The sequence below is a fragment of the Sturnira hondurensis genome, unplaced genomic scaffold (assembly GCF_014824575.4).
Source record: "Sturnira hondurensis isolate 20B ecotype Veracruz unplaced genomic scaffold, ASM1482457v3 Scaffold0016663, whole genome shotgun sequence".
Classification (NCBI taxonomy): Eukaryota; Metazoa; Chordata; class Mammalia; order Chiroptera; family Phyllostomidae; genus Sturnira; species Sturnira hondurensis.
Genome location: NW_028089294.1, coordinates 9,371,769 through 9,384,261, shown reverse-complemented (window position 1 = coordinate 9,384,261; position 12,493 = coordinate 9,371,769). Strand labels below are relative to the sequence as shown.

Sequence of the window (12,493 nt, the reverse complement as noted above, 5' to 3'; positions counted from 1 at the left end):
AATAGCATCCCCTCACTCTTCCACTTAAAACTCTGGAAAGCTCCCGTTTCCTACAAAGAAAACTCCAAGTTTTCAGCATGGGACAAAAACATTCTCCAGTCATTTCTCATAGCATTAAACTCTACATCTTCTTTCCCTTTCAGGGTGTGCCATGTCAGCCTCCTTCCTCACACCTGGACAGTCATTTCTACTTGACAAAACTTAATTGTTCTTCAAGATAATCTTTGAGACTGTCTTCTAAAACAATACCCCCACTGATTTTTGTATTTTTAAAAATTCTATTTTCACTACATCGGGCACTTTATTTGTAAATGATACGACAGGCACTATTAGTGAACACCGATATCATGAATCCTTTTGTCCTGGGCCACATTTGAAATGCATTTCCCCTCCCTGTGGAAGTAGTCATGGCAGTATGACTTGGTAAGGACAATGAACTGTTTGGGAACTGAGCTCTGCAAAACTGTTAATTCTCAATGCCTTCTTCTCCATTTTCTCTTCTCTGCTGAAGCAGGCAGAGAAGCACATTTTGACAAGAAATTTCAATAATGAGCCATCTCTTGGGGAACAGTTGACCTAGAATGTACATAGCCCAGACTTTTAACAGCTTGCATTTAAGCTTCTGAAAATGGGGGGTTGGTTTTTTATTAATATATCCTCAATGAGATCATCAGTGTCCCTAACTACATGCCCTTCGTCTGCACTAGACTACAAAGTTCTTGAAGGCAAATACTGTGATCACGTTGTGTTATACAAGGGGGGAGGGGGAAAACCTGATAAATGAACTGAATGATATAACAGCCTGGGTGGAACTAATGGACATTTATCCCTTGTTTCTTTTTCTCAGCTATAAAACCTCTAGTAATTTCATTTTTTGTCTCCACTTGTTCCTGGCACTGTGAAGTCAGCCTGACCAACAGCAAGGTGAAATAATGCAATTTGTCATCTCCTGATCTGCTGCTTCAGGCTATCATGTCATTACCAAATGAAGTACAGGAGGAACCAATTTCAAAAGACTTACTGTAGCAATGCATATACATTTTTAAAGAGTAATCAAGGAAAATTGAGTTCATTTTCCGTGAAAACTTCATGTACGGTTACCGAAAGAGATCACTTTAGCAGATGCATTTTATGGGCTAAAAGTTATAGGTGCAAATAATCTGAATGATAAATGTATTTTCTTTCTCATATTGAAGGTAAATTTGATGTTTTCAGCACTAAAAATCTGTTGGTATTATATTTGCTCTCCTCCTTAGCTCAAGTGGACATCAGCAAACCTTTGCATAAGCTTTTGAACTATAGCCAAAACAAACACATCTTTGATTTATTCTCTTCTAATTTTGCTTGGTTCAAGGTTTTTTGTATAGCAGAGTTTGGGATTCCTCTCTCACGCCACTGTCAGGGCTAGACTCATTCATCTAAGATACTATTAGGGGCCTCTGCACCCTGTTTTTAATGCCTAAATTCCAACCATAAATCCATACCTCCTTCAGAGGCCTTATCTATTTTTTGGCAGTTTGTCAAAGATTTAAATGCACAGTAAAAGTTTCTATACGTGAAAATAAGTAAAAGCAGCCTTGAATTAAATTGTCACTCTGATAGCACATTAAAATGTGCTCTGAAACCTTAATAAACACCTCATAGCTTTCCTTTCTTCATCTCTAAAAGAAAAAAATTATCTGAGAAATGTTTTCCGGGATAGAGAGTCCAAAATTTAATAATAGCCATCATTCCTTTGATGTAATCAGTCAAAGTACCTCTTATAAACTAATGAGCTGCCTGTTAAGAGTAACATTAAAAAATCAAAAATAAATGTTGAGATGCCCTTGTATACCTCATAACAACAAAGACTATATTTGTTTGTTTGTTTATTCTAGAGAGAGGGGGGAGATTTGTCATTCCACTTATGTATGCATTAATTGGTTGCTTTTTGTATGTGCCCTGACTGGGAATTAAACCAGCAACTTGATTTATTGGGGCAACACTCTAACCAACTGAGCTACCTGGTCAGCAAAGACTGTGTTTGAAATGCAGTGACTCTAACTTCCATTTTAAATATGTATATTTGAAATAGTGATGTACGTGAAAAAAATTACATTTCACTAGTTATTGTGCATTACACTGGTAGATACATTAGAATGAGAAATTCTGTGCTTTAAAAATGGTTATGCTTATTTGGATTTATGATATAATTGTTTTAAATGTATTTTAAATACCTACTTTACTTAAATTCCATTATTAAACGATTGCAATATAAGGAATGTGATGTGGCTCCTCTAACTATAACAGTTTACAAAAGATGGTAAATTAACTTGTAAAACAAGCTCTTGGGTGGGTATAACTACAGATTAATTCTAGGGTTTGTACTTGAATTTCTAATGATACCTTGTCATCTTTTAGAAGAAAGTAGGTTCTCTTTTCTATAAAGGTAAAATGAAAGTATACTTTTAAAATTTAGAAAATATAGGCAAGCTGATTTGTGTCATGTTTCTTGCTTTAAATTCTCTTAAATATGCATGTTCTTTTTTTCATCTATAGTGAAATGAGTCAGAAAAAAATTACAAAATTAATTTGCTCTTCAAATGACTAGAAGCACCAACTAAGTCTATCTCTTCCATTTTTCTAGAATTCTAGGCACATAAAAATGCTATTCATAACTGCATGGAAGAAGGCCACTACCCAAGAAAATACTTTGAGCCATCGAAGTTTGTATTGCCCGTTACATGGCATTTGACTCCAGGGAACAGATATGAAGAGTTATAAACCTCCTTCAGTTAAATTGGGATTTGAAGGATTAAGTTAGATATAAACGTTAGATTTAGCCCTGGCTGGGGTGGCTCAGTGGATTGAATGCCAGCCTGTGAACCAAAGGGTCGCCAGTTTGATTCCCAGTCAGGGCACACACATGCCTGAGTTGCAGACCAGGTCCCCAGGAGTGGGTATGTGAGAGGCAACTACACATTAATATTTCTCTTCCTCTCTTTCTCCCTCTCTACCCTTCTCTCTAAAGATAAACAAATAAAATATTTTTAAAATAAATGTTGGATTTTTTTAAAAAATGAGATAACTACATATAAAATGTGTGGAGGGGCACAAATTTTACTTTTCTTCATTTTTAAACAGTATTCTACATAAATATTTTATAAATTAACATTTGGTAATCTTTATAAAGCACCTACTTTGAAAAAAGTATTTTGTTTAACTCCTTCTGTAACCAATTTGGAAAACACACATTCTTCTTAGTTATATTTACCAATGTGTGGTTTATGCCTGGCATGGTAAATTAAATGACCACATGAATACCAGCAATGGGTGTCAGCCTGAAGTGACTGTAGCCTTAGTTTTACTAGGATTTCCAACTCTCAGAATAAAAAGTATGTGGTAATAAAAACCCATGGACAGAATTAAGTTTTACATTGGGTCTATATTGTAGTTCTGTATTCTGGACTAGAGAAAAGCAGGGTCTGACTTAGCAAAGTGTAAACAAAAGTGCAGAAATAAATAATAATGCAGACCCATTAGAGAATGGGACTCTGGACTTTTGGAAGGTTGGCTTGTGTTCTGTATGTGTGTACTTATTGGACAGGAGGGGGAAATCCTGAATTTAGGATTTGAACAAGAGATACTGGATTAAATGTGAGGCAAGTCGGGTTATATTTAAAAGTAGAGGATTAGAGATTATACTTTCAGGATTATACTTTATAGTTTGTTAAAGGTAGGGGATTGTAACAATTTCATTGTATAATCCTTAGAAATTCAGAGGAAGGAGGTGTATTGAATAAAACGTGGTTACAATATTTGCAGCTCCTTCACCAAGAGATAGAGTCTATTTTTCCAATCCTGTAATCTGGTTTTAGCCCCGGGACTTCCTTTGACCAGAGGACATCCATAAATGTGAAACAAGCAGAAGTTTGGAAATGGCTTGACCCTGGGTTTTTTTCTGCCTTAATTCTTGAAAATTTAAGACCACCATGTATAGAAAGACGGCTGAACCAGGAGGGGGTCAAACATGTGTGTGGCAGAGGCAACCTGCTCTAACTGAAACCCAGGAACGGTGATGACCCTGCCAGATGCCAGAAGTGTGAAGAAGACCATCCGAGACCACCCAGCTCCAGCTGAGCCACCAACTGGTTACAAGCTGTCCTGTATCAGAAATAGTGTCATTCGAGAAGTAAGCTACAGCTGATCCACAGAATCATAAGCAAACAGGGTCATCGCTGTCTCACTAAAATTTAGAGTGATTTGTTACATAGAAAAACAGAGAATCATGGCAATTTACCAGAAATATTCTCTATAAACATTAAGATTACATTAGAACTCAGAGACAGAATAAAGGAAATTTAATTTCTTCTTAAGAGTAAGGTTTGGAATTATAGAAAATCCTGTTGTCTCAGACAAGTGTAATAAATATTAGGACATGGTACACCGCCACTAGAAAGTGACAAATAAGTTCCATCTTACACATCAACTTGGAAAAATTGAGAATGGATACTCGGTGTGCTGGACTAAAAGGGGTTTAGGAATCAACAGGAAGGTGTACCATGACTGATTATGATGGATTAGCGACAGTCAAGGACAGTGGCGGGAAATCAGAAAGGTGGGACCGCTGCAGCACCAGGCCACAGTTTGAAAGGACATCTCGTGTTTCTTTCTCAGAGACGGAGTGGTCTTCTCACGTTTCTAGTCAGTGTTCGCAATCCCAAATTGAACCACAGCACAACTTACAGGAGATGTTTCAAAAACTCCCTTTACTCCCTGAAGTTTCAGAGGGAGTATCATCTCCCCAAAGACTATCATTACAAGGCCTTAACTTAAATATAAATGAGAAATGAAAAGAAAGTAATTAATAATAAAGATGATTATATTAATTTTTCAACATTCTTTTATGGAACTGTTAGAGGAAGCTGAAAATATTTAGACTATACCAAGAAAACTAAACAAAATATTAAATAAATAAAACTATAATTACTTCCAGAAAAAAGTTGATATTTTAGATCATATCTTTGCTTTCTATTTTATAATTTGGCTCTTGTTTGTATCTTGTTTCTGCTACTTTTCTTTAATTTGCATTTATTTTTAACATGATATAATAACTATTTAAATATAATATATAATTTTAAACATATTTGAATATATGAATTTTACAATATAAAGTTTTTTAGCACAGATTTATCACAAACTTTCACATGTAGTATTTCTGCTATTAATTAGTTTAAAGTCTTTGCAACTTCCATTCATATTTCCTTATTGGCTTATGAATTTTTAGCTGCATTTCTTAGTGTCCAAACAACGACTGAATATACCAAGATTTCAAGTGCACATGAAAAAATTTTCATGATTGAATAATGCACGTTCTACATGCACTTGAAAATGTCATTGTTGGAGGCAGTGGTCTATTTACGTAACCAGGCACTTAGGTTTATCACAATGTTTATATTCTCTGTATACTTACTGATTCGTTTTTGTCTGCTTGTGCTCTGAGTTATGGGGAAAGGTCTGTTGGAGTCTTTCACTATTTTAGATTTGTCATTTTTCATGTAATTCTGACAGTATTTATCTTACATATCTTGGATCCCTGCTGTTAGGTTCACATAGGTTCATATGAATGTAATGGTGTTATTTTTTTAGCACATTGACCCTTGTATGATTATGAAATTTGCTAGTTCTCTCATTATATTTCTTGTCAGTAAGTCTGTTTCCATTACTGACATGCTTGCTTTCTTTTGGTGTGATGTATCTTTTCCCAATCTTTCACTTTAACCTTTCTGTGTCGCTATATATAAAGTGCCTTTATCAGTAAATGTGATTATTTTTTAAAACCCAGTCTTACTGTCCTACTTGAATTGCAGTATTGTGTCAACTTATACTAAATGTATTGTTTGACATTTTTGGTTTTGTATTTAGCTTTTACTATTTTGTTCTATTTGTCCCACCCATTTTATGTTCTTTCTTCCTTTGTGAGTGAATTATTTCATTATTGATCCACTTTCTTTTATTAGCTTATTAATTATACATTCATTACAATGACTTCAGTGATTATAATATGGAACTTGGATTTATTACAGTCAGAGATAAATTATTTCTTTACTCTTTCCTGAAAATACAATGATCTTAAAATACATTTATTCTATATATTTCCCTCCCTCTTACAGAGTATTCATCATGCATTTTAACTACATGTAAATTTAATGCATCCCAATTATTAATATTGTTGTTTTGTACAATCAAAACCTACATATATATAATTCACTTTTCTAGAGCTTTTATTCCCTCACAAATTTCTTAGCTTCCAACTTTGATCACATTTCTGTCTGAAGAATTCCCTTTTAGTGTTTTTATTTAAGTGTTGGTATGCTGAAAATAATTTCTTTAGTTTTTGTTTGAGTGGAATCATCTTCATCATCTTTATTTCTAAAAGATATTTTCACTTACTAAATTATCCTAATGGGGTAATCAGTTATTTTCTTTAAAGATGTCATTCCATCGAATTGCCACTCCTTTGTTTCTTTTTAAAAGGCAGTTTTCAGTCTCAATGTCCTTTTACCTTGCTGCTTCCAAGGCTTTTTCATTTCTTCTTCTCTTGCAAGTTTTATTGTGACATACTGATGTCTGAATTTGTTCATTTAACTTGCTTTGGATCCATAATACTTTTTGCTTGAGTCTCTGCAAGTTGAGGAAATTTTAAACATTATCTCTTATAATATTGCTTCCTCCTCTATCTTTTTTCCTTCTGTGACTCCAGTTGCCTGTGTCTTAGTTGTCTTTACTATGTCTCATGTGTCTCCTTCCACTTTCTTCTGTTTTCCACATGTGTTTCACCTTCAGCAGAGATTTTTTTACTCCTTTTTTTCGCCATATTTTTTATTTAGATGCATTTTATTTATGTTTTCCATGTTCTTTTTTTAAATTGTGTTTATTGTTCAAGTACAGTTGTCTGCATTTACCCCCTACCACCCCCACCCCCATCCCAGCCATCCCCACTTTCCTTCCCTAATTCCACCACCATCCTTGGTTTTGTCCATGAGTCCTTTATAGTTGTTCCTGAAAACCCTTCTCCTCTTCCCCTCATTGTCTCCTTTTACACCCCCTCTGGTTGCTGTCAGATTGTTTTTCATTTCAATGTCTCTAATTATATTTTGCTTGCTTGTTTGTTTTGTTGATTAGGTTCCACTTAAAGGTGAGATCATATGGTATTTGTCTTTCACCACCTGGTTTATTTTACTTAGCACAGTGCTCTCCAGATCAATCCATGCTATCACAAAGGGTAGGAGCTCGTTCTTTCTTTCTGCTGTGTAGTATCCAATGGTATAAATGTACCATAGGTTTTTTAATTTATTTTTTAATTGCTGTTGAAGTACAGTTGTCTGCCTTTTCCCCATAGTTTTTTGATCCATTCATTTACTGATGGGCACTTAGGTTGTTTCCAGCACTTGGCTATTGTAAATTGTGCTGCTATGATCATTGGGGTGCATAGGTTCTTATGAACTGGTGTTTCGGGCTTCTTCACATATAATCCCAGAAGTGAGATGGCTGGGTCAAAAGGCAGTTTTATTTTTAGTTTTCTGAGGAAATTTCATACTGTTTTCCACATGGCTTCACCAGTTCCCAACAGTGCACTAGGGTTCCCTTTTCTCCACAACCTTTCCAACACCTGTTATTTGTTGATTTGGTTGTGATAGCCATTCTCCCCAGTGTGAAGTGGTATCTCATAGTAGTTTTAATTTGCATCTCTCTGGTGGCTAGCCATGCTGAACGTCATTTCATATGTCTCTGGGCCCCCTGTATGTCCTCCTTGGAGAACGTGTCTATTCAGGTCTTCTGCCCATTTTTTAATTGGGTTGGTTGCCTTCCTAGAGTGGAGTTGTGTGAGTTCTTCATATATTTTGGAGATCGAACCCTTGGTCTCCAAAATATATGAAGGTATATTGGCAAATATATGGGACAACATTGGCAAATATGAGGTATCATTGGCAAATGTTTTCCCATATAGTTGCTTCTCTTGTCATTTTAATGCTATTTCCTTTAGCCATGCAGAAGTTTTTAATTTTTAGGTCCCCTTCATTTATTCTCTTGTTTATGTCCCTTGCTCCAGGGGACATATCAGTTAAAATATTGCTGCGTGGAATATCTGAGATTTTCTTGCCTATGTTTTCCTCTAGGACTTTTATAGTGTCACAACTTATATTTAGTATTTTATCCACCTTGAATTTATTTTTGTATATGGTGTAAGCTGGTGATCGAGTTTCATTTTTTTGCACGTAGCTGTCCAGTTCTCCCAACATCATTAGTTGAAGAGGCTATTTTTATTCCATTTTTTGCTTCTTCCCCCTTCGTCAAATATTAATTGACCATAGAGACTTGGGTTTATTTCTGGGTTTTTTGTTCTGTTCCATTGGTCCATGTGTCTATTCTTATGCCAGTACTAGGCTTTTTTATTACAGTGGCCTTCTAATATAGTTTGATATAAAGCATTGTGACCTCTCCTACTTTGTTCTTCTTTCTCAAAATTGCCGCAGCTATTCAGGATCATTTATGGTTCCATATAAATTTTTGAAATCTTTGTTCTATATCTGTGAAATATGTCACTGGTATTTCAATAGGGATTGCACTGAATCTATAAATTGCTTTGGGTAGTATGGACATTTTGGTGATGTTAATTGTTCCAATCCATGAACATGGTACATGCTTCTATTTTCTTGTGTCTTCCTTAATTTCTTTCTTCAATGTTGTGTAGTTTTCTAAGTATAGGTTTTTTATCTCTTTGGTTATTAGTAGCCATCATTATTTTAATCACCTTTCAGCTTCATCCAATCTGTGGATAACTTTATCTGTTGAGTCACTAGTTCACATTATTACTTTTTTAGCTCAAGAATTTCCATTTGTTCTTTTCCATTAGATAACTGTTCTTTGATAAAATTCTTCCTGTTTTTATCTGTGGCTCTTGGACACATTAATCACAAACCTATGTCTGATGTCACAACTAAAACAAGGATCATCTGTGATTTGATGTTAGTGATGATTTTCCTGTTATTTTCTTTTGAAGAGGTATGCATAGTTATTTTTTCATTGTGTGCTAAACATTGTAGATGAAACATTTAGATCCACAAGTAGTACTCTATTCTTTCAGACTGAATTGACCATGTCCTGGCTTAGGCAACCTGTAAGGGAGTGGGCCACTTTATTTAATGAGAGAATGAGCTAATTTGAGAATGTGGTGCCACTTTGGGAAGATTTATGTACCTCTGGTCGAAGCATCTCCTTAGTTTACCTCTTAGAGATCTCAACTGACAAACTGTGAGTGACTACTAATGGCCCTTTTTTATTGGTCAAGAGCTCTCATTTTTGTATCCTTTTCATGAATAAATTTATGATGACTGTTGATTTGCAAGCATTTTTTAGTTTCATAGTCTCTCTCTCCAAGCACCTTAAGAATTCAATAAATGTTATGAGAAAAAGAGAGAGAGAGAAAGGGGATTTGTCTCACTTCTCAGCAATTCCCCTCATATTTGGATGTTGGCCTCACAAGTCCTGCCTGCCTTGGGAACTCTGTTCTCCAACACTGTCAGATTTCCAAAGTTCCACTTGCTTCTCTGGTTCTTGGCAACTAGTTATCCTCTGCCTGGTTTTTCAGCTGCTTACCCAGCACTAAGATTTGGCAAATTCCATATGGGATAAAGTTTGACAAAATTTGGGCTCTTTTCTTTATGTCTTCTATTTTTCCAGGATCTTGGTCTCTTGATGTTACCTAAATAGTTCTGGATGACTTCAAACTGTTCTTTAGTGTATTTCACCTGGCTTTTCTCCTTGGTTTAGTGGCGAGTTTGGTCTGCTACAGCCTATTCTATCATAGCTATCATCTACGTACTTTTGTTATTTTTTGGGCCTATTTAAAGTGTCTTTAGTCAGAGAGGTAATTCATATATTCTAGCTTGTCCTATTTACACTGATACATTTCTAAGTACGCACATACAAAATCCCATTGCTGGATTCAATACCAAATGAGAGTTATAGCATTATTTCTTCATTTTACAAAGGGTCAGAATTTCTAAGGGAGTTGCTTGTCTTACACAGTAAGTGGCAGAATTTAGGGTAAAGAAAATAAGTCAACATGTCAAGTTTTAACAATACTCTAAACTCATAAATACTCATGATTACCAAAACATTCAGACCATTTTCATTATAATTATTGACTATTTCTAATTGTGTTAATTAATATTAATTAGCTACTGTTTCATTCATATGGTAATCAACTAACACTTTGTAGAGAATAAATGATAGCTGATGTTTTTATTTTAAAGCACAAATAAAAATAAAAACTTTAAACTGAGAAAATCTGTCTATAGAGCCTTTTCTAGAAAGCAGAATTTTCATTGTTTAATATAATTTGTGGATGATATTTAGCCAGTTCTTACAGCCAAGAGTAAAGATAACATGGTGAAAGTTTTGCTGTATGAAGACAGGATTGCACATATATTCCATCTGTTTGTTTATTTATTTATGGACAATTGATGTGTGGATAATTTTAAAGGTTACATATCTGATGGTTAGAAGATTTGGGACTAGAATTTCTCATACATTTCTGGTTATGATAATGAAATGGCCTAATAGTGTGAGGCACAGTCTTTGCCTCTGGGAGCACTCCATTTAGTGTACTAAGTGCCAATTGAGCTGTTTAACAAAAACATATGAGGTTTTAATAACACAGAGAAAGAATTTTACGTCAGAGAAAGAATTGAACACCTTGGGCAGGATTTGTCAGTAAAGTAAAAGAGTTTTAAAAATCTACAAAAGTAAACACGTTGGGACAAAAAGAAAACAAATTTCAGATAGCAATGTGATATCTTCACTACCTTAGTACCTAGCTCTGGGCCCATAGCATGAAACATTATCACAAAGGGAAAGAGAAAAATAAAGACTTCTTGAGTTCTCTGGACTTGGAAAAACACCCTAGGATGATTTGAAAACAAACTTTGAAGGTGGCTTCTATTTAGAAGAAATACCACACTCCATGCTTTTTGCCATGAAAGAAAGAAGAGCATATCGATCATTTGGACAATGTGTTTGGTTTCTCATTGTTCATTGCCATCCCAAATCTTACCACACAATCAGAATTGGTTGGGTGCTTGATTCTCCAGCACATATACTGAAATTGGAATGACACAGAGAAGATTAGCATGGCCTCTGCGCAAGGACGACACCCAAATTTGTGAAGCACTTTATATTTTTTAGCTGCGGACTTCTCAGTGGATATGCTCCAAGCAAGAAGAGAATGGCCAGAAATATTCCAAGTAATGAGAACCAGAGGTGTGCAAGTAAGGCTACTTTGCCCAGCAAAGCTCTCAATCAAGATAGAAGGCCAAATAAAGAGCTTCCAAGACAAAAGAAGTCTAAAAGAATACATCTCCATCAAACCAGTTCTGCAAGAGATGCTAAAGGGACTGCTCTAAAGAAAGGAAGGAAAATAGAGAGAAAGAGAGGAACATAGGTACAAAAATGGCAATGGATAAGTACCTATCAATAATAGCCTTAAACATAAATGGATTAAATGCTCCAATCAAAAGACATACAAGAGCTGAATGGATAAGAAAGCATGATCCACACATATGCTGCCTACATGAGACCCACCTCAGGACAAAAGATCTTCACAGACTGAAAGTGAAGGGCTGGAAACAAATTTTCCAAGCAAATGGACAGGAAAAAAAATACAGGGTAGCAATATTCATATCAGACAAAATAGTCTTCAAAAAAAGGCCATAAAGAGAGAGCTGAGGGTCACTTCATAATACTCAAGGGAAGAATCCACCAAGAAGACATAAACATTGTAAATATATATGTACCCAATATAGGAGCACCCAAATATATAAAGAAAATCTTAAAGGGCTTTAAGAAAAATATTGACAGCAACACAATTATAGAAGGGGATTTTAGCACCCCACTGTCAAAAATGGACAGATCTTCCAAACAAAATATCAACAAAGATATTGTGGCATTGAACAATAACCTAGATGAAATGGACTTAACTGATATATATAGGGAGAGCCCTTCATCCCAAAGAAGCTAAATACACATTCTTTTCAAATGCACATGGAACATTTTCAAAGACAGACCACATGATAGGACACAAAACAAGACTCAGCAAATTCAAGAAAATTGAAATCACTACAAGCATTTTCTCTGACTGCAAAGGACTGAAACTAGAAACCAACCCCAAGGGAAAAGACCCAAAACACTCAAAATCATGGAGATTGAATAGCATGCTATTAAACAATGAATGGATCAAGAATGAAATTAGGGAAGAAATAAAAAAGTTTCTGGAAACAAAAGAAAATGAACTCACAACAATCCAAAACTCATGGGACACAGCAAAGGCAGTCCTGAGAGGGAAGTTCATAGCAATACAGGCCTACCTAAAAAAGATATAAACCTTTCAAACAACAACCTAACCCTATGCCTACAAGAACTTGAGGAACAACAGCAAAGACAGACCAGAGCA

General features: G+C 35.3%; 1 non-coding gene across 1 annotated transcript; it reads left to right on the top strand.

Annotated features, from left to right (window-relative positions):
• Window positions 1–11,119: 11,119 nt before the first annotated feature.
• Window positions 11,120–11,226, top strand: LOC119001497 (U6 spliceosomal RNA). Its single transcript, XR_005069585.1, has one exon. It is a non-coding gene; the product is annotated as a U6 spliceosomal RNA (small nuclear RNA).
• Window positions 11,227–12,493: the final 1,267 nt, after the last annotated feature.